Here is a 27,613-nt window from a genome sequence, read left to right as displayed (position 1 = left end):
GGTAGAGTAAGTTATCGCGATGCATCACTCTAGTGTTCAGATGTGAAATAGGTATTAAACCTGGCCATTTTTACTGTGATATTTTTTCTGCTTCAGCTTTGTCATGTTTAGATATAAGTTATGGCATTTGCTGCTGCTGTTTGCCAGGCATAGTGCTACTAAATTTCACTTTGTATTACTCTGTTAAGCCAGTTTTACTACTGATTTATTTTTGTTGTTGCTGCACATTGACTCATATTAGTTGTAATGTTACATTTGCTTGGTAATTTAGATTTACTGTAGCTTGCTTTGCCAATTTCCATTTTTTGTCATTGCTGTTTATATTAATTGTTTTGAGCTGGTGCATTGCCTCATCCCTTAACTTAGCATCCGAGCTCAGTAGATTTAATTTAGCTTAAGATGGGGTAGGCTGTTTAAGAAAATGAGTTGTGATGAATTGGAACAAATGCATTGAGAAGCTATAAGAAAATGGTTTGGCGAAAAAATAATTTTGAAAGAGGATGTGAACAGAATATAGAAACAATGCTTGGATAGGATTTTTTTGGTGGAATCAAATGTTGAAATAAGAGGAAAGACCTACACAACGAAGTTTTTGGTTGGATTGCAGTTCCAAATGTCACACTATAAACGAACCCTATCTTTCCTTTTGTATTATTCCGCTATGTGTTTGTGTACGCTTAGGTATATGTGTTCTTCCTGTCTGAGAAGAGTTACATTGTAGAATTTTTTTGATAATATGTTATTTACTTTGTAAAGATGTTTAGACATTATTTATTCGATTTTCTTGTAATGCTCATGTGTGTAGATGATGTTTCAAAAGTTATTCTGATCTTTTATGTATTTACTTATGTCATAATTCCTGTAACACTAATGTGTATGTTTATTTCTATTCTTTTGTAAAGCCTGTGTTACTACAAATGTTATCTGTACTGTTATGTTCTTTAATGATGTATTTTGTACCTTTGTAATTGTATTGTTATATTGTAAATTTATAATTGTATAGGCACCAGTTCTTTAAATTAAGTTACATTTCACTGCACACGTTTCTGTTGGTCATAGTAATGCACAATATGTGAGAAGTAGAGACTGTTAGTGCTCGCATGTGTGTTAATAATTCAGCAAGGGACTGGTTAACAGCATTGCTGGTTCTAAGGACAATTCCAAAAACTTTGTGAGTGCACAGTTTATGGACTTGCTATATTCTCCACAAGAATCTTCGATGGTTATTGTGCACCTGCACTGTCGCAACAGATGGCTGCTGCCCGTCTCTACAAGGACTACAGTGGGTCTGCATCTTTGATGGCCCACCAATACCATTATTTCTACAAGGACTGCAGTGTGTCAGCACCTCTGGTGGCCCACCAACACCATAATCTCTACCAGGACTACAGTGGGTCTGCTCTGTGATGACCTATTTACCGAAAACTTCGACTGACTCTGCTGTGGGTTTGCTCTGATGTGGCCCATTACCTGTCTGCATGTCAAGAGTCAGCACTGTATTTTCGTTGGAAGGACAACACTACTTCTTCAAGACTTCATGGAAATCCACTACTTCCGTGTGCATTTTCTTTTACTGCTCAGACTTTGAGGAAACAGTGCTATTTTACTGTGATGAACGATCGGGACTGTCTGTATGGACTGTGAGATAATTGTGGAGTTTGACAAACGTTGTATCAATAAGTGTGTGCAATTGATTTCTTTGTTATTGTAATTGTGAAAAATTTTAACAAATATGTATTGGCCAGTGCCTATAACAATTTGTAAAATTTTTTGTGCGGAGCATGGGGGCTATGTAAGTATTCTGTTTAGGTTCTTACACAGCGGTATGTATGAAAATCACTGGCTGTGCTGTGTGCAGTCTGTGGCTAGTTTGCATTGTTGTCTGCTATTGTAGTGTTGGGCAGTTGGCTGTTAACAGCGCGTAGTGGTTCGCAGTTGGAGGCGAGCTGCCAGCAGTGGTGGATGTGGGGAGTGAGATGGCAGAGTTTTGAGAGCAGATGATCTGTACGTGTGTCCATCAGGGACATTACATTTGGAAGACTGGATGTCATGAACTGATATATATAATATGACTTTTGAACAATATTAAGGTAAATACATTGTTTGTTCTCTATCAAAATCTTTCATTTGCTAACTGTGCCTATCAGTAGTTAGCACCTTCAGTAGTTTGAATCTTTTATTTAGCTGTCAGTAGTGGCGCTCGCTGTATTGCAGTAGTTCGAGTAACCAAGATTTTTGTGAGGTAAGTGATTTGTGAAACGTATAGTTTAATGTTAGTCAGGGCCATTCTTTTGTAGGGATTTTTGAAAGTCAGAATGCGTTGCGCTAAAAAATATTAAGCGTCAATTTAGTGTTGATCAGAATAAGTAAAGAAAGAAATTTCTGAGTATGTTCAGTTCTGCTCAGCTTTTTGAAAATCAAATAACGTAAGAGGTTTATCAGCACAGCAATTCACAAATTTTTCTAAGGGGACGTTTTATATTTTTAAATCACTCCAGCGTTTCAGCAACTATATGCTTGGGCATTAACTTTATCTTGCAGTACAAAACGTTTGACATCTTCTGCTGATAAACCACATATTACAGTAACTCTCAAGCTAGGTTATTTACTTCATCTCGCAGTGCAAGACGTTTGTCATCACCTGCCTATATTCCTAACATGAGCTGTCACAAAGTGGAGACAATTTGAATCTTCAATGAAGCTATGCGGGGTAGCCAAGCAGTCTAGGGTATCATGCGGGGGCTCGAGCAGCTACCTCCGTTGGAGTTTCGAGTCCTCCTTCAGGCGTGGCTGTGTATGTTGTCCTTAGCGCAAGTTAGTTTAAGTTAGGTTACCTAGTGTGTACGCCTAGGGACTGATGACCTCTGAATTTTTGTCCCACAGGAACGTACCATAAATTTTCAATTTTCTTCAATGAAATAGTACACTGAACAACAGTAGTACACTTTCATATATGGAAGTAACGAGATATAAGGGGGGAGTTTTAGTCGTTGCCCCAGATGATAATTAGGCGAAATATTTGTCAGGATTTGTAAGCAGTGGGTCCTTGAAGTACAGCGATAAGCGAACACCGAGAAATAAATTTAAACAGTTTTATTAGTAAAGGCTGATTATAAAAAGCGCTCGCTACTCGCACCTATCATGACTGTGTCTGACATCCTAATTATGGTCGTATCGAAAGGGTCCGTGGTGAGCTAAGAAGAGAGACATATTCGCGCCCAAGGCCGCTACTACAGCACGCTGCGGACGCCGGCCAGGCGGCTGGCGAGCGCGTGCTACGTACCGTATGGCTGCGTGCAACTCGTAGATCCTTACAGAGAGTTACTAATCTTTCAGAGTCACCCATATATTATAAGAACACCATGCTAGGTTATTAGTTTTATCTTGTCATCCTCTACTCATAATGCTAATCAGGAAAGATAGTGGTAGTTGACAAATAAATATGCATACAGAACTGAAGCAGTATTCTAAAACAAGAAGCTGACAGTGTATGTGCTATAACTTGACATCGGGTGTCAGCTACTCAATTACAAAACTGCATTGTATCACTGGTAGCTTGCAGTGTCCGGTCTGTAATACTGGCATTATAATTTTGCCTATATATTCGGATCTACTTAAAAATCTAATATGATATCTCATCATCTGTTCGCAAGATCAAAACCATGCTGTATGATGTGGGAAGTACTATGTGAAATTATGTGAGTTGTTTCCAAAAGCTTTCGAATTTGCGAATTGCAGTTTTGTTGTTGGATTTCAACTGACTGAATGTTCTCATATGCACTTCCCAATCTGGAGCTGAATCTTTTACTCTGTTTTCTGCAGCCATTGTTAAGTTCGAGCAATAATTCATGCTTCTCGATATTATTTTGTTGTTGTGTGAATTACAGTTTTTGAAGTTATAGTCCACTTAAAACTACTCGATAGTGCTACGGTATTGCAACAGCAGCTGTTAATGTGTGACGGGGAGCACTGTTGGAAGTGGCCACTGGAATGTATCTCGGAAATGCGAGATGCTCTCTCGACAACTGATTTGAAATAACAATACTGAATTGCAGCAGCAGACGGTTTTTGTAGCCTGAATTTAAATTAATGTGTTAAGCTAACCAAAACCTCATGTTGTGTGATGTATCTGGGGAAGAGGTGGTCAACAGTCAGCGGCAGAACTAAAATTCACAACCACTACGAGAAAACTCAACACAGAATGAGTTCAGTTTCAGCACTGAACGCGAACCGGAATTTCTTGCTATGACTGGTTACCTGAAACTATTCTCTCACTGGTTACACGAACTGCTGCGTCACCAACCGATGAGGAGTCGTCGTTGGCACTTGGTTGCAGGTTACAGGCGACAGAGGCAGATTCCAAAAGAAAAAAGAACGGTAGTTAGAAAAATAAGAGCACATATGATGAAAATGACATGGCAAGGAATTAAAAATATTGCATTTAAACGAATTAACTAACTAAAAATGATAATCAAGCTCCTTTGACAGATTTGTAAATAAAAAAAAACCACGGCATTTGACGAGATTTGAACCTACGATATTCGACGTGTAAGTTAATACGGTAACCAGTGCGAGAAGTACCTACATTTTCGACTCTGATCACCCTGTCGCAATGATGAACTGCGGCCTTCAAAAACTCGGTTTCATGCAGCGCCGTGCCGTTCTCAGCGATTGTGATAACCGCATACGTGACGCTGAATCGCGTCTTCTGCAGAAGTATCCTGTAGCGTTTAGCTAGCACTGTGTGTGAAGCATATGTGTTTCATTTCCATCGTTATATGTGTATGTTGTTTGTTGTGTAGTTACTGTTTTCGATGAAATACGAAATGAAAGTGCCACATCTGTGATTCAGGATCCAAAACACCAAGAAAGAATTCTAGACAAGGAATTGGAAGTGAAGTTACCAACTGTTATTGCAGTTTGGCAACGGCAAACGGTTCGGATGAGACGTTGAGCGCTCTGATAGGAGAAAACCAGCTCCACTGCGTGAGCTGTTAACTATCAAGTAATTCTGATCAGACTATGGCAAGAAAACTAATACCCCTACCAATTCATTTGGGTTATTCGAGTGGGTATAGTCGATATCTGCTGATGATTCATTGGATACGGTTTTCCAACTGTAAATGTCTTATTCCTCGTCGTGATCATTTTGTCTTTCTTTTACTTTATCTTTATTGCCATCAATACCATCATCATCACCAACCTCACACTAATCATCCTCTTTTCCTTCTCCTCCAATATATCCACGATCCTGTTTCACAAATATATCATTTTATTCGGATTTAACGTCTTCATCTTCTTCGACTTGTCCTGCCTCTTGTTGTTGTTGTTGTTGTAGTTCTTCTTCTTCCTTTTCTCCATCACAAAAAATAGTACGTGATCGTTCCTTCATGTTCTGTCAGTAACACTGAAAATATTTGTGTAATGTGTGGATGTCTTCACCAAAACAAATTTATCCAATTCTTGGTATGTCTTCCATATTTGAAGGGAGTGTCGAATTTCAACTCTGTAAATGGTTTCTGTACACCTTCTAATAGATGATTTGTACTAATAGGGTCTCCATAGTTCCGACTCTCCAAGATCCAGTTAACTATCACATTTTTCACCCAGTTTACATGAGGAACCACTCTGTCTTGAACATTTGTACACCACAGTTGTTCTGGGAACTTTGTAGAGTTTACTATTACTTACTATGGGCATCCCATATTATACAGTTTTCAAAGCTTGAAGCATTTGGTTTATGCTGTACTTGAGAATCTTCTTTTCCTTTTCCTTCCCCATGTCATGCTACACTTGCAAGCCTGAAACAAAATGTTACGCTAAGCAGGCTAGGCAGTAGTAGCTCATAGTTTCAAACAAATATTTATTCGTACTCTAATAGAATGCTGCGAAACCTGACAGTAGGTCTTAACTACTGGGACTTAAATAGTGCTATAATACTGGAACCTTACTGTGCATAGCACATGTAGTGAGTTTCAGTTGTTATGGCTTAAATAGTGTTATAGCGTCAGGGACAGACCGTGTGGACGTGCAGAGACGTGAGGAACTGGGTACTAAACAGTACTGTATCGCCATAAGCTGACATTGTATATGTATGGGGAGTGTAAGTTACTGACTCTCAAGGAGTATTCTGTACGTGCAGAGGGTGTCAGCTACTGGTTGGATTCAGCCAATAATGGTGTCAGCTACTGGGGCTAAGCATTGATGTGTTCGTGCAGACGTCAGGAAGTCTAATCATACTGCTGACTAGGAAAAGCATACCTGAGAAAGAAAGAAGAACATCTGAGCGAGCACAGGCAATTAGAAAGAGGCGAGAAAGAAAGAAATATGCAATTCAACAGTTACGTAAGTCACTTATTAATGAATTTACAGCCTCAGTTTTACTCATAGGCTAAATACATTTCAAAATACAGTAAAGAAATTATCACTAGTCAGTTTTATTCATATTTTGGTCGTTTAACTATCTGCTGATCGCACCAACCTTAAAATTTTTTTCTTGAGAGCGACTATCCCAATTGGTGAAATAAGCTTAAAATAAGGTTAAATCAGAAATAGTTATTTCGAGGAATGTCAAGGAACAGCGACTGATAATACGGCTGTAAACCTGTCAACGCCACAAGTAAAAAATAGAAGAGGTCGTCAGACAATAACAATTCTCAAGCTTGTTGTTGCCTTTGATAAATGGAGTAAGAGAGACAGCTAAGCAGTTCACATCATGATAGCTACTGTCGAAGAGCTGGTTCAAAATATCGACAACTTTTCAGTCAACAGGAGCAGAGAGAAACTCTACGTGGAAATGACTACTGAAATATAATTGACGCTGCCATCCATTGCGATATTAACTATACAACAGAAAGATTTACTGCGATTCTTTCAAATTGTGGTACTGAGCATTTTCTTGGAGTGCCTGTATGGTATTGGAAAAGATCAAACTGCAACTTGGCATGAAACTACCTGTGAATAGCAACTTAAGTCCTTTGTTGAAACGTTAGGTTCTGACACAGTACCATAAATTACGGGGACATTTAAAGGTGGCTCGATTTTAATAGCAAATCTTTCAGAAAAAGACCTCTTGTATCTACCATGTAGGCATCACCTACATGAAATCATTGACGAATCATTTTTGCTGGAAAAGATGAGCTGTAGAAAGCTGTAGAAAAACAGATACAACTGTAACAATCTTTAAAACATTTCAAAATACTTGATCTGGGATCTCTGTTAATATATTCATTACGAAAAAGTCAAGGAACATTTTGATCAAGTCGATGTTTCTCATCATATTAGCTCCATAACCAATGTCCCCTTTAGTATTATAGATTTAATTACCAAAGTTAGTGCAACAAATTTCATTATTAAACTGAAATCTATTAACTTTGTGTAATATTTTTTGAGATATGGACAATTTATGTATTTTTTCTTTTTTCCTCAGTAAAAGTGTCTAGGGGCACGGCCAGCTCTTCTCCTATGGAGCTCAAATTATACACATCAGATTTTTTCGTGCATTGGTACCAAACTAGGAGGTAGTATAAAGAAAAAAATCAACTTGAACAATAAAAGCCATGTTAACCATAAATACTGAGTAAATATTCATCCACTCTTCGATATACAAGCTCTTTCAGCCCAGTAAGTTGCAATAAGCGTAATTAAAATTCAGAAGGAAATCCAAATCTTAGAACACATATCCCAGAAAAACGATTACGACCCCAAAATTATAGTACAATTATATGACAATAAAACACAATCAGAAAGGCACAACATACATAAAGAAATAACACTAAACATAAACACCACGAAAAAGAAGAAAACAAAATACGTAACCATAACTTATCTAGGAAATATTTCAAACAAAATGAACAAATTATTCAACAAGACTGACATCGCATTTGCATATCAAAACACACACAACCTGAAACAGAAAATCTACAAACTCAACTCGAAAATTCCCATACACAACTCCCTGGCATTGAGAAAATTTCTTGTAACACATCCCAGAAACCGGTAGAAACTTAAAAATTAGATATAAAGCGCACACCAGTCCATCCACATTTTTACAACATCTACAAGCAGAAGCCTATAAAACCCATAAATGAAGCCCTAGAAATCCTCCATATTACGTAGAAGCAAATATTCATGAACATCATTGAGGAAATAGAGATATATTCACATGCATGCAGGAACCCTAAATATTAACTGAACGAAGAAACCGACTTAAGGCACAAAACTACATAGAAATCATTATTCACATTGTAAATCAAGAAAACGGGTAAAATAATAAACCAGAGGCGCTAAATAACACATACCAATAGGAATAGCGATAACAACGTAACGAGTATAAAGCAAAGACATAACACCAACATAAATCATAGACAATAACAAAATTACTACGAAAAAATTAAAATAGGTCGATTGGAACTTAAACTGTGGCAACACTGCTGTGGAGGCATTGTACAATGGAATCTACTATTGTCGCTGATAGCATTCGTTTTTGACATAATCTACCTTACTTCCGAGCAGATCGAGTGAAACACAGTCACTTGTGAGCGAGCGGTGTCGCTATGTTTTCGAAACAGGAACAACGGAGTTGGATCGAGATTGAATGTGCCAGAAGTCGTACAGCACGACAGTGTCATCAAGATCTTCTGCTTTGCGAAACAAGCGGCGACACTTTCTGCACAACGCACCCACCATTTTGCACGAAAATGCGCGGGCGCATACAGCAAGCTGTGGCTGCTCTGTTCGGTCGATGGGACTGGGAAGTACTGTACCATGCAGCATACTCCCGGACTTAAGCCCTTGTGACTTCCATTTGATTCCAAAGGTGAAGGAACCACTTCGTGGCATTCGCTTCGGAACTGTTCCAGAGATTCGACAGGCAGTAGACTGCTTCATTCTCACTAACAATAGAGCAGGCGCTGCTAACGGTATACTACGCCTTCCACATCGCTAACAACGGGTTCTACACAACGCTGGTGAGCTCTTTGAAGGACAGCAACAGGTGCAAACATGTAAACTGTTAAAAGTTCCGATCCTCTTATTTACAACGACGTGTCGCAAGCAATTATTGGCGACATGCAAATAATAGATATCCTTTGCTAGATACAATTTCCATTCAAGTTAATCACACAAGTTCATGTGGATCACATGTCACGGCTCTTCTAATGCCTCTCTTCTAGTCTGGTGTACTAGTCCGCTCTGCTAGTTCGGCCGCGGCTAGGAGCGTGTAGCTTTCATTCTCTTCGTGTAGATGCCGCTCCTGTCCTGGCGTCGTCATCGTCAGCGTTTTATTGGCTAACGTCGTCTCACAGCCTTCTCTGCTCTTGCTTTCTTCATCTTCGTGCCGGAGCTTGTCGATACGCCGGAACAAAAAGAAATTCCAGTCAAAAACATAATTACAAACAAACCTATAAAAATAATACAACCGAATTTCCACACACCACAAAATGGTAACTACCTAAACATGTAATGTCGCTGATCCACTGTCATCCAAGCTGTCAACAGAAAAATAGTATACATAAAAAGCAACTGAAATCAGATATTCACCTGTAGGGTACACCTAAAGAGAAACTAATAATTCTAAAAAAGACAGGGTATGGCAGCAACGATATTACCTGTAAAGTAAAAACACCTAACGATGTATTATAACTTTTGTGAGTATAGTTACAGGCGTCTATACACTGCTGGCCATTAAAACTGCTACACCAACAAGAAATGCAAATGATAAACGGGTACTCATTGGGCAAATATATTCTACTAGAACTGACATGTGGTTACATTTTCACGCAGTTTGGGTGTATAGGTCCTGAGAACTCAGTACCCAGAACAACTACCTTTGGCCGTAATAACGGCCTTGATACGCCTGGGCATCGAGTCAAACAGAGCTTGTATGGCGTGTACAGGTACAGCTTCCCATTCAGCTTCAACAAGAAACCACAGTTCATCAAGAGTAGTGACTGGTGTATTGTGGCGAGCCAGTAGCTCGGTCACCATTGACCAGACGTTTTCAATTGGTGAGAGATCTGGAGAATGTGCAGGCCAGGGCAGCAGTCGAACATTTTCTGTATCGAGAAAGACCCGTACAGGACCTGCACCATGCTGTCGTGCATTATCCTGCTGAAATGTAGGGTTTCTCAGGGATCGAATGAAGGGTAGAGCCACGGGTCGTAACACATCTGAAATGTCCACTGTTCAAAGTCCCGTCAACGTGAACAAGAGTTGACCGAGACGCGTAACCAATTGCACCCCATATCATCACCCCGGTGATACGCCAATATGGGGATGACGAATACACACTTCTAATGTGCGTTCACCGGGATGTCACCAAACACAGATGCAACAATCAGGTTTCTGTAAACAGTATCTGGACTCATCCGAAAAAATGACGTTTTGCCATGCGTGCACCCAGGTTCGTCGTTGAGTACACCATCGCAGGCGTTCCTGTCTGTGAAGCAGCGTCAAGGGTAACCGCAGCCACGGTCTCCGCGCTGATAGTCCATGCTACTGCATACGTCGTCGAACAGTTCGTGCAGATGGTTGTTGTATTGCAAACGTCCCCATCTGTTGAGTCAGGGATCGAGGCGTGGCTCCACGATCCGTTACAGCCATGCGGATAAGACGCCTGTCATCTCGACTGCTAGTGATACGAGGCCGTTATTACCCTCCTGAACCCACCGGTTCCGTATTCTGCTAACAGTGATTGGATCTCGACCAACGCGAGCAGCAAGGTCGCGATACGATAAACCGCAATCGCGATATTCTACAATCCGACCTTTATCAAAGTCTGAAACGTGATGGTACGCATTTTTCCTCCTTACACGAGGCATCACAACGTTTCACCAGGCAACGCCGGTCAACTGCTGTTTGTGTATGAGAAATCGGTTGGAAACTTTCGTCATGTCAGCACGTTGTATGTGTCGCCACCGGTGCCAACTTTGTGTGAACGCTCTGAAAAGCTTATCATACGATATCACTGCATCTTCGTCCTGTCGCTTAAATTTCGTGTCTGTAGCACGTCATCTTCGCGGTGCAGCAATTTTAATGGCCAGTAGTTAATTAAGGCCATCGCTTACTAATGTATTTACAGAGCAACTGATGATGACAGTATGCCAAAATGGGCTAATCATGAATGATTTATAAAATAAAAACAATTTAAGAAGCATTGCAGCTGGCTGATATCCGTAATAGTCATGACATTAAAAGACATACTTTCGTTCTGGGCCCCAAAGCACAATAATGAGTTACACTATGTTTCTTTAGTTTCGTTTGTAGCACTGTAAGTTAGTCATACAAGTCTTGGTTGATCGAGAGTAACTTAAAATATCGAGAACTATAATTACATATTAATTTTATGGTTCACAGATATTCTTGGAAAAACAGATACTAGAAGTGCGTCGATAGTCCTGTAACTGCGGTTAGTTCTTCAACTTCCATTCAAATTTAAAAGTACCGTTTTGAGATATTGAATCACAGTTTCTGTTACCCACTCAATAAGTCATTTGATCCTACACGAACATATAAGCGCCACAGTGATAACGAATACCTCAATGGATCAGTCTCAGTTAAAGTAAGCCTTTCAACAGTTTTGTTGTTCACTAACGGGACGACAGCTTTGTTTTAAAATAGTTGTCATCGGATGCAGCATGCCACGCAGAATATCGTACGTGACACGGAATGATTGGAAAAATGTGTACACACGAACATGGTTAGTAAATTGGTGACAACTACCCAGACACTGAACATATCGATCATCCAAAAAGTAAGTTTCTGGACAACGTAAGAAAAAAAAGGAAGAAGTACTGACAGCAGTAACAATTGAGTTGAGTTGATACTGTGGTCGGGGATATTAATTTATGATGTTAAGTGTAGATCTCTCGTGCGCTGTGCTTATACAGGAAGTTTATAAATACACATAACACATTTTAAGCCTATGTTTTTGAGACAGAGCAGGTATATGTTTGTAACAGGAACACGTCACAAGAAAAATGTTGCTTCTATTCCACAGGAACGCGTAAAACTCCCCCTTGTCTGTCGGTTGAAAGAGGTGCAGTAGGCCGGTCTAAGTGGCCGAGCGGTTCTAGGAGCTGCAGTCTGGAACCGCGAGACCGCTACGGTCGCAGGTTCGAATCCTGCCTCGGGCATGGATGTGTGTGATGTCCTTAGGTTAGTTAGGTTTAAGTAGTTCTAAGTTCTAGGGGACTGATGACCTCAGCTGTTGAGTCCAATAGGACTCAGAGCCATTTGAACCATTTTTTTTTAGGTGGAGTAATTGTTTTAACCGAATAGCAAACTAGCTGATGTTCAGAAAAATACGATACTTTGTTCTTAACACAATAGACAAAGAAAGAGTGCAGTAAATTAACTCGTTTCTGTGCTTGCATGGAGTGTTTATTCCCAAATGTGGTCCCTTGTCACACTTCCAAGAAGGACCACTGTCAGTGCGCAGTAATCATTTTGTGTGTTTACAACGAATTCAGTTTTCGATAGTTTCAGGCTCACTAAATAAATCACAGTCTACGAAACAGAAATTACTGTGACAGTTGTAGCGCTACCCGACATTTAATGAAACATTTATTTCGTTGTAAATGGGTTTATTTTTCCCCATGTCATAATGAACGAGATGAAAAAGGTGAAAAAGAGTCACTTGTGTGAGAGAGTGTGGTGAAGTACTGTGATGTCATACTATCCTTGGAGACACGGAATTTTGTGTAGAACATATCCCTATTCCAGCGAGTAAATTATTGGGAAAATTAGGCGAGTTGTGGGCTGTGACTGATGTCGAGTAAAGATCTATCAGGGCAGCTAAATATTTGTCGATGTGTAATTAAAACAGATCCTAATGAAACAGCTGTTCGGCGTGGGAAAGAACCGTTTACGTGTGTTTGTATACGCGTTCTGGCGTAGCTGCTGTTAATCGTGTGCTGCGGACAAATAAATGAAACGCTAAACCGTCCTGCTCCTCGTCAATCACTGCTGTGCAGTGTACAACCCAGAGCGCACAGCCAGTACTGATGTGCAAAATGTATGTCAAATTCCACATATGTTTAAACATTTCGCTCGTTGTAAACAAAGCGGCAGCTGACGACTTTGTGAAGCGCTGTAGAATCTATGCTTCCGTAAAGGGCTACCTGTTCAGCTCGTTTCCTGCGGCAAGCAATGTGAAGAATTTGTAGCACCATAGCTTAGACACTACATACCTTTTGTTGATTCATTTAGCATTCTATTTTGTTCAACATCCCATCGTTGAACTTCTGTAATTAGCGCACGGTTAATTCGATACTGTAATGGAGTTTAATCTCTATAATGATCCTTGTCTTCCTCATATAATCTCTTTGGTTATCTTTAAAATTAAATAATTTTATTTAACTAATTTTGTGTAGAACTGCCAATATATGCAAATATTCAGTTTTATTTAAAATGTTTTTTGCTGTTATGTAAACTGCTGACCTTCACTTAGGATTCTTAGTTATTATGTGTGTAAGAGGTAGTGTGGTTCCCCTCGGGAACGGAACTTAGTAGCGCGCGCAAATTGTGGTTGGCCTAGGTAGAAAAGGTGGAACAAGAGTCAGTCGGGGACGAGCTACCAAAATGTGCACTGCCCATGTAAAAGCTGTATGTTGTGCTGGTTCCGAGAGAGGCTTTTCCTGACGCTTTCCAATGCCTCGGATGGATGGATGAAGAGCTGGAATTCTTCTGAAATTGGTATCTATCGTCACCACCAAGAAATGACAGAGTCCAGCAATTCTACCTGCAAATCCACTTACTAACATGCAATCGGCACAACATTGCGCAATCACTGTAACGGAACATTATAATAACGCACAGTGAAGGATCAGCTTATTGGATGTGTTTGTGTACTCAAATATAAGGTAATTTATAACTTAATTTATGTATCTACCTTGATTTTTTTCCTTATCATAACACCTCTCAGGTTCCTCTGCGTTTGAACTAAAGTGATTACCGAGTGTCCTTACTGAAAGAACATTAAAGCCCAGTGTTTTGCTAATTAATGCCTCTTGAACATAGTAAAAAGTAAGTTGTAGTTAATATGGCAAGAGAATGAGTTAAAGTAAATGATGCTTGCTGAAAATAATTTTCCTATTAAAAGTGCTTATTAATATTTTGTTGCCAACTTCAGAATTAAAAGTTCTTAAGACTGAAGCTTATAAAGTTGTGCTTAGTAAACGATCACATTGCTACCTGTTGTCAATCGCAGAAGGTGAGTCAGTATCTTACAGATACGTTAATTTTGTGTCACACTGTAGTAAAAGTGGAATACTGCAATTGTGGATAATTATATACTCATGCTTGCTAAGCACGTGTTTCATTTGTGTATTGAGAGTGCATATTAGTTGTGTAATAGTATCCGCAGGTTGTCCTTTATATTCATGATAAATAAAAATTAATAGAAGGACCACTATCTATGAAAACAGTAACTCCTTTATTTAAAAGACAGTGAGAAGTAATTTGTTAGTGAAATACATTTAACTTTCATTCTAAATGGAAAAGTAATTAGCTGAGAGAAACTTAACCTATGATCAGTTTATAGTTTTGCAGTAAACTAAATTTACAATTTTTTTGTCAGGTAGAAAAATGTTTGAAAGGTAATACTGAACCTATGTCCAATTTATGATTCTACAGTGAATATTAATAGCAATGTTATAAATACCATTCACTTTGAATAAGCCCTGAAGGTAATAGTGTGTATTGCTTATCTGTTATATTTATGTAAATAGTTTGTTCTGCTCTAGCTGTTACTTCTAACCTTAACGTTAACATATGCAGGTTCAAAAATGGCTCTGAGCACTATGGGACTTAACTGCTGAGGTCATCAGTCCCCTAGAACTTAGAACTACTTAAACCTAACTAACCTAAGGACATCACACACATCCATGCCAGAGGCAGGATTCGAACCTGCGACCGTAGCAGTCGCGCGGTTCCGGACTGAGCGCCTCACGTGTGGAAAAGTATAGGTTGTGTTTGTCCATTAAAGTTACTCATACTTATTATCCTGAACAAAATGTCAATCATTCTCTTGCCTAATTAGGCTGGCGACCCTTTTCCTTATTCTTTGAACATTGTAGGCATGTAAAATATTGTTTGTTTCTGACTTTCACTTCCGATAAGCCACCTACGTTAGGTACAACACGGTCAACGTAACACAATTCCTCTCGGAGGGTAACACTGCTCTGTTGCGTTATACCATAATTGCTTTAACGAGATAGTTTTGTTTCAAGACCTGCCTTCAACTTTAAGGTTATGGTATACTAGTAGCGGACAGCAGTGTTATGCGTGGCTTTTCCGTGACAGGACTATTTGCTCTGTTCGAGTACGATACGCATTAAACCAAACTTGGTATTTGATTGCACAAGCTACGTAAATGCTGTTGCAGTGTTATAAATTATACAGAGATTTGCTTATGTCGTGATATTTTTTGCTCTTATCTCCTCTTTCAACCTGTAAGTAGGCTGTTTAGGTTTTTTTATTGGTAACGCCGCCACCACGTAGCGCTCTGTATAAAAATCACTGGCTGTGCCGTGTGCAGTCTGTGGCTGGTTTGCATTGTTGTCTGCCATTGTAGTGTTGGGCAGCGGCAGCTGGATGCTAACAGCGCGTAGCGTTGCGCAGTTGGAGGTGAGCCGCCAGCAGTGGTGGACGTGGGGAGAGAGATGGCGGAGTTTTGTAATTTGTAAGACTGGATGTCATGAACTAAAATATATATTTTGACTATTAAGGTAAATACACTGTTTGTTCTCTATTAAAATCTTTCATCTGTCATGATGAAATATTGAAGAAGTGTCGACGAATAAGGTAAGGAATAAAGAGTAGTGGTTAGGGACTCTGGTTTGTGAAAAAGGATGTCGGAAACCGAGAATCGTACTTTAAGAGTTATGAAATGTATGTAAATGCGTGAATGTATTACAATGCCGACGAAAATTTTTTTGACACTGTTATATCAATAGGATTTTGTTTCTACAGATGTGTAACGCAAATTCTTGACCTATGAAATATTTTTTATAAGAGACTGCCACTGTAGCGGAAACTGGTGTCGTAAATATTTCGACAAGACGGTTAAGTGTCCACCTGCACGTAATGCGTCGTGGGCACCCAGCTGCGCGGCAACCACCTGCCTGTCAGAGGCACAGGTGAAAAAAAAAGGAGGTCGTCATCCTCGCTATTGACATTCCTTTGTAGAAAGCATCGCAAAAACGAGACGCTCATTACTTGGAAAGATACTTTCTTACATCTGCACACCTGATAATGACAAGCGTCTTTCTACGAGAATTGAGAGAATTTCTACTAACTTATGAAATGCCACATCATATTGAATGATATTTTTATGCTTTTTACATAAATGCTTATTTCATTTGATATCTGTTTTCCAGCTGTGTTGCAGCATTGGTTTTATAAAATAAAAGTAAATGCATTTGCTAATGTGAAAAATTTCTGTCAACAGATCTGTTAAATAATAATTTTATGATCCACATTCTTCAAAAAAAAAAAAAAAAAAAAAAAGGAGCACTTGGAAAGGAAAGAACAATAAGAAGGGACTAGTAACAGGAACTGAACACATAATTTTCTTTTCAAGTACTTGGTAATTTCTTGTAGCATTAGTTTTTGTGGTGCACCACTTAAATTATATAGAAATTAAGATGTGAATATACATTTCCCTTATCTGCATTGTTGTCTTTAGTGTAATATTTTTTCTGCTTGAGCTATGTCATGTTTAGATATAAGTTATTGCATTTTCTGCTGCTGTTTGCTAGGCATAGTCCTACTAAATTTCACTTTGCACTACTCTGTTAAGCCAGTTTTACTACTGATTTATTATTTTTTTTTTGTTTGCTGCGCATTGCCTTATATTAGTTGTAATATTGCTGCCTTTTTTTGCCAATTTACATCTTTTTCATTGCTGTTTGTATTAATTGTTTTGTGCTGCTGCATTGCCTCGTCCCTTAGTTAAGCATCTGAGCTCAGTAGACTTAAGTTAGCTTAAGAGGGTGTAGCCTATATAAGAGAATGAGTTGCGATGAATTTGAAGAAATGCACTGAGAGGTTATATGAGAAAAGTACAGAAAGCAGGTATAGATAGGACTTTTTGGAAATAATGAAGAACGAAGGGAGATCTCCGAGAAGTAAAGAAAGTTTTGTTTGCAAAATACTGCAGTAAAAGAAACCCTGCCCTTTCCTTGTGTTATCCCACTATGTGTTTGTGTACCCTTGTGTATTTATGTTCTTCCTGTCTTTATATATTCATCTGATAAGACTTATGTTGTAGCATTTTCTAATATTCAGCTACATTCACTATAATGAGGAATACTGTTATCCTCAAATATAATTTGCATTAATAATATGTCGTTTTCTTTGTAAATATGTTTAGAAATTATTTATTCTGTTCTGTTTTAATGCTCATGTGTGAAGTTGATGTTTCAAAAGTTATTCTGATCTTTTATGTATGTACTTATGTCGTAATTTTTGTAACACTGATTTTGCTATTTCGATTCTTTTGTAAAACCTGTACTACTGCAAATGTTATCTGTATTGTTATGTTCTTTAAAGATGTATTTTGTACCTTTGTTATTGTATTCTTCTGTTATAAAAATGTAATTGACACCAGTTCATCAAATTAAGGAACTTGTAAATTACATTTCGCTGCACACGTTTCTGTTGGTCATAGTATATGGACAATATGTGAGAAGCTGTGACTGATAGTGTTTGCACGTGTGTTAATAATTCAGTAAGGGACTGGATAACAGCATTGCTGGTTCTAAGGACATTTCCAAAACAATTTTTGTGAGTGCACAAGTGGTGGTTATGGACTTGCTACATTATCCGCAAGACTCTTCAGTGGTGATTGTGCGCCTGCACAGTCAAACAGATGGCTGCTGGCCATCTCTATAAGGACTACAGTGGGTCTACACCTTTGATGACCCACCAATACCATTATTTCTACAAGGACTGCAATGGTTCTGCACCTCTAGTGACCCACCAATCTCTACCAGGACTACAGTGGGTCTTCTCTGTGATGACCTACCTAACAATATCGTTGAAAACTTCGACTGACTCTGCTGTGGGTTTGCTCTGTTGTGGCCCATTACCTGTCTGCATCTCAAGAGTCAGCACTGCCTTTCGTTGGAAGGACAACACTACTTCTTCAAGACTGCTTAGAAATCCACTACTTCCAAGTGCAATTTCTTTTATTGCTCAGACTTTGAAAAAAAAGAAACACTGCATTTTTACTGTGATGAATGATCAGGACTGTCTATATGGCCTGTTAGAAAATTTTAGCTTTTGACCAACATAGTATCAATAAGTGTGTGCATTTGATTTCTTTGCTATTGTAATCATAATTATGAAAAAATAATTTCAAATCTGTATTGGCCACTGCACAAAACAATTTGTAAATTTTTTTGTGGGGAGCATGGGGGCTATGTAAGTAGGCTGTTTAGGTTTTTTTATTGGTAACGCCGCCGCCACGTAGCGCTCTGTAAAAAAATCACTGGCTGTGCTGTGTGCAGTCTGTGGCTGGTTTGCATTGTTGTCTGCCATTGTAGTGTTGGGCAGCGGCAGCTGGATGCTAACAGCGCGTAGCGTTGCGCAGTTGGAGGTGAGCCGCCAGCAGTGGTGGACGTGGGGAGAGAGATGGCGGAGTTTTGTAATTTGTAAGACTGGATGTCATGAACTATCATATATATTTTGACTATTAAGGTAAATACACTGTTTGTTCTCTATTAAAATCTTTCATTTGTTAACTATGCCTATCAGTAGTTTGAATCTTTTATTTAGCTGGCAGTAGTGGTGCTCGCTGTATTGCAGTAGTTCGAGTAACGAAGATTTTTTGTGAGGTAAGTGATTTGTGAAAGGTATAGGTTAATGTTAGTCAGAGCCATACTTTTGTAGGGATTATTGAAAGTCAGATTGCGTTGCGCTAAAAATATTGTGTGTCAGTTTAAGCACAGTCGTGTACAATTTTTCTAAGGGGACGTTACAAACCCACGAGAAACGTTTTTGAATATCCGTTTAGTCGTTCTTGTAAAGTGATAGTTCATAGGCAACTGCAACGGGTTGTTCCTAATTTTCAAAGCCGCTGGGGTATTAGAAAATGGTCATCACGACAGCTCCAAAAGACGTTAGTGTATAATAGATGGAGCAGTAGAAATAGGTGGGATGATGTGGGGGAGTAAGTATGTGTATGGTGAATTGTGATATGTCGGTATACATGTGATGAATACAGACAGGTAACGATCATGCTCCTCAGAGATTCCATATACCAATAAGTACATTGTGATGCTGTACTCAGAACCGGGATTAGTCTCAAAAGACGACGTGGTGGAACTTTTAACACTTCTACACAATTATTATCTACTCGTCGGTAAGGTAATCCTCAAAACTTCGAAGACAGATGAACTGACTTATCAAACGTGCATGTCATCTAATGTTATCTAGAATCATAAGTAGAAGGTTAAAACGAAATTTTTCTCTACATAACTGAAATACTCGTAGATTTCCTGGTGTGGTTTACAGTGAAAGTGATCGGTTCCAGTTTTTAAACATTTATTCTTCCGTTCGTAACAGCGGATCAAATCCATCATGACACATCGCAAAGAGGCCCAGTTGTACAGTATGTATTCGTAAAACAACTGACTGGTTCACAAATCAAGAAACATTCTTTTTCACAACTTTAATCTCAGTGAAATAATATTCAAGCAACTAACGACTCACATTTCGAGACATCAGCTCAAACTGCCCGACGGAGCATCCTCGCTGCTTCCCTACTCGTATATTCTGAATAATGGACGGTCACTTGGACCTTTATTACTTAATAATGACATTTTTAATCGTATTTACAATTAAAAATTCGAAAGCAAAGATGTTATGATTACACACAATAATACGTCTAAATTACAGAAGTGATTAATATGTGAAATTCATAATACCGTATAAAAATGTTTTAAATGTGAAAATTCCATCTAAATATGAGTAATAATGAACTTCAGAAAATTAATTTTACAATCTAATTACACAACGACTCACATTCCTAACAATATCTGAAGCTAAGATGGTAACACGAAACAGGTTTTGATTGACAGAATTTGTAACAGATGCCTAGAATTTTATAATTAGGCGTATATCTGGTTACAATAATACGAGTTTAATTAAGTCATTATTCTTTACAGCTTTCATCATAAATTTACGTTTTACAATATGTGCCTTCATTTGCAAGTGGCAAAATAACTTCTTGAATGAGTAAACTACATTCGTAAAAGTCCAGTTATTTGAATAATTAAAGTTGGTTATTAATACCATATGTGTTATTCCTACCATTTACACTAATTCAAGTCTTTCCCATTACTACAATGAATGCCACTGTTTGTTAAAACAGATCGTCCTTTGTTTTATTTTGTAATAGTTTCTGTTAATTAGTCCCCAATGTAGCGTCATTTTTATGAAATTCACGAATCACCACAATGCCAATGATTTTAAAGCGAGGTATTGTACTACACGATGTCAGGGGATTGAAGTTTTCACTACGCCTTTGTGTATTAGGTAGCTTACACAGTTCTGTGGCCGGGCTCACCAGGGGCCAAGGGGAGCCGCTGCAGCGGTCGTTCTGCTGACGTTCGCCGCCCCGCTACCCGCGCGGGCACGTATCCTGTTGCAGAGTCAGATGACGCTGCTGTACTGTTCCGCACCACCTACCTAACAATATGTCTCTCCTCTAGGACACAGGGTGCGTGAGCTCAGTGAGGATGTGCATGGTGTCGACTGACCGTCCTGAAGCCACGTGTTCGATATTCGCCTCATAGACATCTGATACCGGGGGACAGGAGCAGCGGTACTGCGGAGCGACAAACTATTGTTTCGGTTGGCCACGAAGAAGACGCCGCTGGAAATTGCTGCCTCTCAACCCTCTCAGACCCAACAATACGAAAAAAATATCTAAATTTAAAATTTTTCACGTAATTAACGTTTACTATCATAATGAGGAACGAGTACTAGAGGAAATTTACAAAAAGTAAACGATCAATTATTATACGTTGTTGTCAAGCACTCATCAATTCGTTTGACATAAACTGACGGAAAAAATCGTAACACCAAGTGGAAGCTGTGCGACATAAACGAAAGTTGGTAGGCTTGCAAATCAGGTTTACTTTAAATACGAGCTGTCAAGGTTATAAGCGTTACTTACCTTTGAGATTGTGCGTGGTGAGTTGGTGTTAGTCCAAAATGCCTTTAAGGCGGCAAAGACGCCGTTACCAACACTTGTCTGAGTTTGACCGAGGTCGCGTAGGGCTACGAGAAGCAGGAAAGCTGGGATGTTCCTTCTGCGATACTGCAGAACGACTAGACAGAAAAGTACCCACTGTACATGACTGCTGGCAGCGGCGGTCATGCTAAGGTACGGTAGCAAGAAGACCGGATTCCAGACGGCCAAGGGGCCTTACCGAAGAGGGAACACCGTCATTTTCGATGTACGACTCTGGCGCATCGTAGTGTATCTGCAGCAGCAATTTGAGCAGCAGTTGGCACGACAGTGGCACAACTGTTAACAATCAGTTACTTCAAGAACAGTTCCGATTCAGACACCCTGTAGCGCCCATTTGACTGACCCCAAACTACCACCACTTGCGACTTCGTGTCAAACGAGAGCTCAGTGAAGCGCTGGGTGGAGGTCTTTTGTGTTTTCTGATGAAATCTGGTACTGTCCCGGGGCAGTGATTGCCGTGTGTTGATTAGGAGCTGGCCGGCTGAGGACCTGCGACCAACCTGTCTTGAGTGCTACACCCAGTGGACCAACACCTAGAACTGTCTAGGGACAGCAGGAGCTCTCTCGCGGTTATCCCACGCACCCTGACTGGAAACTTGTGCGTCAGTCTGGTGATTGGACAGGTTGTGCTGCCATTCACGAATAGCTTTCCAGGGGGTGTTTTCCAGTAGGATAACGGTCCCCCATATACCGCTGTTTTAACCCAACATACTCTACAGAGTGTCGGCATGTTGACCCTTGGCCTGGTCGATCACCAGATCTGTCTCCAATCGAGCACATGTGGGACACCACCGGACGACAACTCCAGCATCGTCCAGGAACTGCGTTATCCGTCCCTGCATTGACCGACCAAGTGCAACAGTCACGGAAGGCCATCCCACAACTGGCATTTGACACATGTACAACACAATGCATGCACTTTTGAATCCTTACATTCAACTTTCTGCTGGTTACGCCGGTCATTAATGTACTAGCATTTCTCATTTGAGATGGCTCATCTCACGGTTACGTTAAGTTTCGATCTTGCAATTTTAATAACTTAAACATTTTACCTAGACAAATGAACTCCCAAAATTTCTTTACTCTGCACCCATAACTTTTTGGTGTTGCAATGTTTTTCCATCAGTGTATCTGAAAGCCAATTCACATTTTTCCTACACAAAATTACACATATAGAAATTTCCAAGGACTCATAAAGGCTACAACAAATTATAATCCTGAATAACAAGAAAAATAAGTTTTGCAGCTTAATTTCGTACTGCCCCAGCGTTTCTTTTAATTACACTCATAAAAGCAGTAATACAAACTCAGAGTTACGTTGCAGGAACTTGCATTACTCACTATCAGTGTCAATGATGTCCTAATACAGCCACTATAATAAAAAGAAACGGCATTCAGAATCACTTACAACCACGCTGTACAATCTCGGTGTCAACTGTTGCTTTGAACGACCTAAATGACCACTACAATTAAAGTACCTCATTGTACCGTTACAAGTTTCTGTCTTACACCGGTATTGGTAGTTACATGCCAAAGCCGCTGGTACATCGAAAAAGGAATTAATAAAATTGAAGCTTCATGCGGAAATCACTAGTTCTCAAGGTGTGAAAAGAAAATATTCCTAGTTTATAAAAACAGTAACTGAGATTGTTGCAAAAAATGTTTAAAATGAAAATGTTGTTGGTTTTGTATTTGTTGAAGTGAAGCAAATGTGTGGGAGCATATAATTCTTAATTGTGGCCTGTTTATTTTAACAGGATATGGGAATTGTGGTTTGGATAATAAAACACAGCATTAGTTGCGTTTTTATGCACAGCACGACGCTTTTCCTCTCACAAATAACCTATATTAAAATACGATTTATAAATGAGGAACTTGCTTCGCATCATTTCACTGTATAAAAAATGTAGATGTCGTTGGTCTTAGGTGCTTCATGTGGTGGCGCTGAAGTGATAATCATTTGCATATACGAATATGTAGTACACGTAATGCCGATTTTACATTTGTTGCATTCCGCCTTCATATCATTGCAACTTTAATGAACCAGAAGAGTAATTTACCAGAGAAAAAATTGCAGAATTATCTCACTGTTCCTGGTTAGCTACGAACTCTATTACATACAAAAAGCTAATTGTTCTACCTCACAGGCTGCTAACAAATACCGCCTTCCACATAAAATCTCGTCCGTGGAATATGGCAACAGTTGAAACATTTGAGGTCAATGGGACGCGAAATCATGTTTTTTCTTTTGCAATAGCAATCCATGTCAAAAATGTGCACCAGAATACATAGTTAACCCTGTTCGGCAAATTATAAACTTGTATGCAAGAAACACCGTGCAGACAGAAGAAAGAACTATCCCCAACGATAACTATATCGCTGTCTGTGTCTGTCTGTCTGTCTCTCTCTCTCTCTCTCTCTCTCTGCATCCCTCACACCGCACACACACACACACACACACACACACACACACACACACACACACAGAGGGAGAGAGAGAGAGAGAGTGAGAGAGTGAGAGAGAAACGCTCATATTAACTTCTAGACACATGAAAACTTAAACACCTGCCAGCGTCACGCTGAATAATGTGATCAACAACTCTGTGGTTATGTAAGCTTTCATATTGGAATGTTTAAGTGATCTGCATGCAACCAATACTGTGATATCTACACTGCTTTTATAATGTTATTTTCATAGTAGGTACATGTACTTGAGGAGCATGACCTGGAATAGAGGTGAAAATTGTGCCAAACGTTTCACACACCAAACGTGGAACAAGTCGATTGTTACTAATTCACTTTCTTGAAATGACGTCCTGCCAAGGTTCAATTGAGTAAATGCTGTACAACCGAAATTAAATAGTCATTTAGCAAATTGTAACCGAAATGTCAAAAACGCGTATCTACTTTTAAGTGGTGACGCAACTTTACTACTTGAATAAAACGCTCTCTGTTTTCAAGCCACGTCAGTTCGAATAAAATCCTCGAGCTTTCGATGACCGCCTCCGCCATTGTTGTCGGGTCTTCTACGGTTTCTCGCTTACATAGTCATGATGACATCATCAGCAGTCAATCAGATAGACTCAAGGTGGCGCGCGCGAGTAAGTCAGCCCGGGCAGCTAGATGGTCATCGAAAGGTCGAGGATTTTATTCGAATTGACGCGGCTTGAAAACCGAGAACGTTTTATTCATGTATGCCGTCACGAAAGACTCCAAAGACACATAACTCTGCTAATTAAGTTTAGTATGGCAAAATTATAGAACATATCCATCTACAAATTTTTAAATGAATTCATTACATCATTTCTCCCAGTCTACTAACGATATAAGCATGGTGAAGAATGACTGGTTATATGGATTCAAAAGGAGACTAATATCTTCGTATCTTATTTAGAAAAGGTTCATGACCAGAAATTGCGATCTACATCAACATGGATACTCTACAAATCACATTTAAGTGCCTGGCAAGGGTTCATCGTACCACCAATGATGCAAATGTTGCTAGAAGGAACGTCGAAAAATTTCTTTCGACATTTTGTAGCACTTTTCAGCTTTTTCTTCCAAGTAGTCCGCAGCTCGTGGTCTAGCGCTGGCGCTGCTGCTTGCGGATCACGGGGTCCTGGGTTCGATTACCACCCGGGTTGGGGATTTTATCCGCCCGGCGACCGGGTGTTTATGTTGTCCTCACCATTTCACCATCATTCGTGAAAGTGGCTAGGTTGCACTGCTTAAAGATAGGGATTTTTGCGGGCACTGATGACCGCGCAGTTCAACGCCATACAAACCAAACATCATCATCGTCATCATCATATTCTTCTTCTTCCAAGCATGTGCCACTTAGGTGGCGGTTTCCTATTCTGGGCAAATCATAATGTTATGTCCAACTTCTTGGACACTGAGGTGACCAGTAATAATACAGTTAGTTAGAACACTCTGGATATGTGATACTTCATTAATTACAACAAAACTTATATTTGCTTGCCAGGCTCAGCTGTCATTATGAAACTGCACACGTGGACTTGTGGCTCAGAACACACTAAGTGAGCCACGATTACTGAATGGCGAATTGATACATGTTCAGAATGGCGCTCCTGTTACTTCACTACAGTCACTACAAAACAAGAGTTCGTATACACAGTAAGTAGGCTGTTCAGGTTTTTTATTGGTAACGCCGCCGCCACGTAGCGCTCTGTATGAAAATCGCTGGCTGTGACGTGTGCAGTCTGTGGCTGGCTTGCATTGCTATAAAATTGTAATTGACACCAGTTCATCAAATTAAGTAACTTGTAAGTTACATTTCACTGCACACGTTTCTGTTGGCCATAGTATGTGGACAATATGTGAGAAGGAGGGACTGATAGTGTTTGCACGTGTGTTAATAATTCAGCAAGGGACTGGATAACAGCATTGCTGGTTCTAAGGACATTTCCAAAAAAATTGTGAGTGCACAAGTGGTGGTTTATGGACTTGCTATATTGTCCACAAGACTCTTCGATGGTGATTGTGCCCCTGCACAGTCACAACAGTTGTCTGCTAGCCATCTCTACAAGGGCTGCAGTGGGTCTACACCTCTGGTGGCCCACCAATACCCTAATCTCTACCAGGACTACAGTGGCTCTGTTCTGTGATGACATACCTACCAATAGACTTCAACTTCGACTAACTCTGCTGTGGGTTTGCTCTGTTGTGGCCCATTACCTGCCTGCATGTCAAGAGTCAGCACTGTCTTTCCGTTGGAAGGACAACACTACTTCTTCAAGACTGCTTAGAAATCCACTACTTCCAAGTGCAATTTCTTTTATTGCCCAGACTTTGAGAAAAACACTGCAATTTTACTGTGATGATCAGGACTGTTTTTATGGACTATGAGAAAATTTTAGCTTTTGACCAACATTGTATCAATAAGTGTGTGCATTTGATATCTTTGTTATTGTAATTATGAAATTTTTTTTCAAGTCTGTAGTGGCCACTTCCCAAAACAATGTGTAAAATTTTTTGTGGGTAGCATGGGGGCTATGAAAGTAGGCTGTTTAGGTTTTTTTATTGTTAACGCCGCCGCCACGTAGCGCTCTGTATGAAAATCACTGGCTGTGCCGTGTGCAGTCTGTGGCTGATTTGCATTTTTGTCTGTCATTGTAATGTTGGGCAGCGGCAGCTGGATGCTAACAGCGCGTAGCGTTGCGCAGTTGGAGGCGAGCCGCCAGCAGTGGTGGATGTGGGGAGAGAGATGGCGGAGTTTTGAAATTTGTAAGACTGGATGTCATTAACTGATATATGTATAATGACTATAAAGGTAAATACATTGTTTGTTCTCTATTAAAATCTTTCATTCGCTATGCCTATCAGTAGTTAGTGCCTTCCGTAGTTAGAATCTTTTATTTAGCTGACAGTAGTGGCGCTCGCTGTATTGCAGTAGTTCGAGTAACGAAGATTTTTGTGTGGTAAGTTATTTGTGAAAGGTATAGGTTAATTTTAGTCGGGGCCATTCTTTCGTGGGGATTTTTGAAAGTCAGACTGCGTTGTGTGTCAGTTTAAGCGCAGTCTTGTATAATTTTTCCCTGACAGTCGACATGGGCTGTGTTATGGCGAGTACGCAGCACAATGACGTCACCCCAACAGGAACTGGGCAGGTTCAAACCTCTACCAGAACTGTCCTCCCGGCCTCTGGTGACGCTATTTCAGGACAGAGGTGCGGCGATGACGCCTCGGAACTACGGGAGCCATGGCTTCTTCCTAGCATCTCTTTGGCACCTCGTGATACCGCTTTGCCGTGCAGTATTCTGCGGTGGTCGATACTTCTTACGCCGCTATCGATATCCGACGACATCACACATAAAAAAATTCTTACGGCCGTTCTCCGTACACTTCCGTCATACAGTATTAACAAACTGAGGTGGCGAAAGTCATGGAATAGTGATGTCCACACATGCAGATGGCAGTAGTATTTCGTGCACGAGGTATAAAGGGGCAGTGCATTGGCGGAGCTGACGTTTGCACTCAAGCGATTAACGTGAAAAGGTCTCTGAGGTGATTAAGGCCGCACGACGGGAACTAACAGATTTTGGATGAGCAGTCGTAGTCGAAGCCAGACGCAAGGGACGTTCAGTTTCGGAAAAGCTTTGGGAATTCAGCATTTCGACATCTCCAGTGTCAAGAATAATAAACTCCAGGCATTACCACTCACGACGGGCAACGCAGTGGCCGACGACCTTAATTTAACGACCAAGCGCAGTGGCGTTTGAGCAGAGTTGTCAGTGCAAAAATACAGCCACGAAATAACATCAGAAATCAATGTGGGACCTACTTGGACTGTATCCGTTGGTACACTGCGCCTAACTGCGGCGTTAATGG

This window comes from Schistocerca gregaria, chromosome 3 (assembly GCF_023897955.1).
Source record: "Schistocerca gregaria isolate iqSchGreg1 chromosome 3, iqSchGreg1.2, whole genome shotgun sequence".
In the NCBI taxonomy this organism is placed as follows: Eukaryota; Metazoa; Arthropoda; class Insecta; order Orthoptera; family Acrididae; genus Schistocerca; species Schistocerca gregaria.
This window is presented reverse-complemented; position numbering follows the sequence as displayed.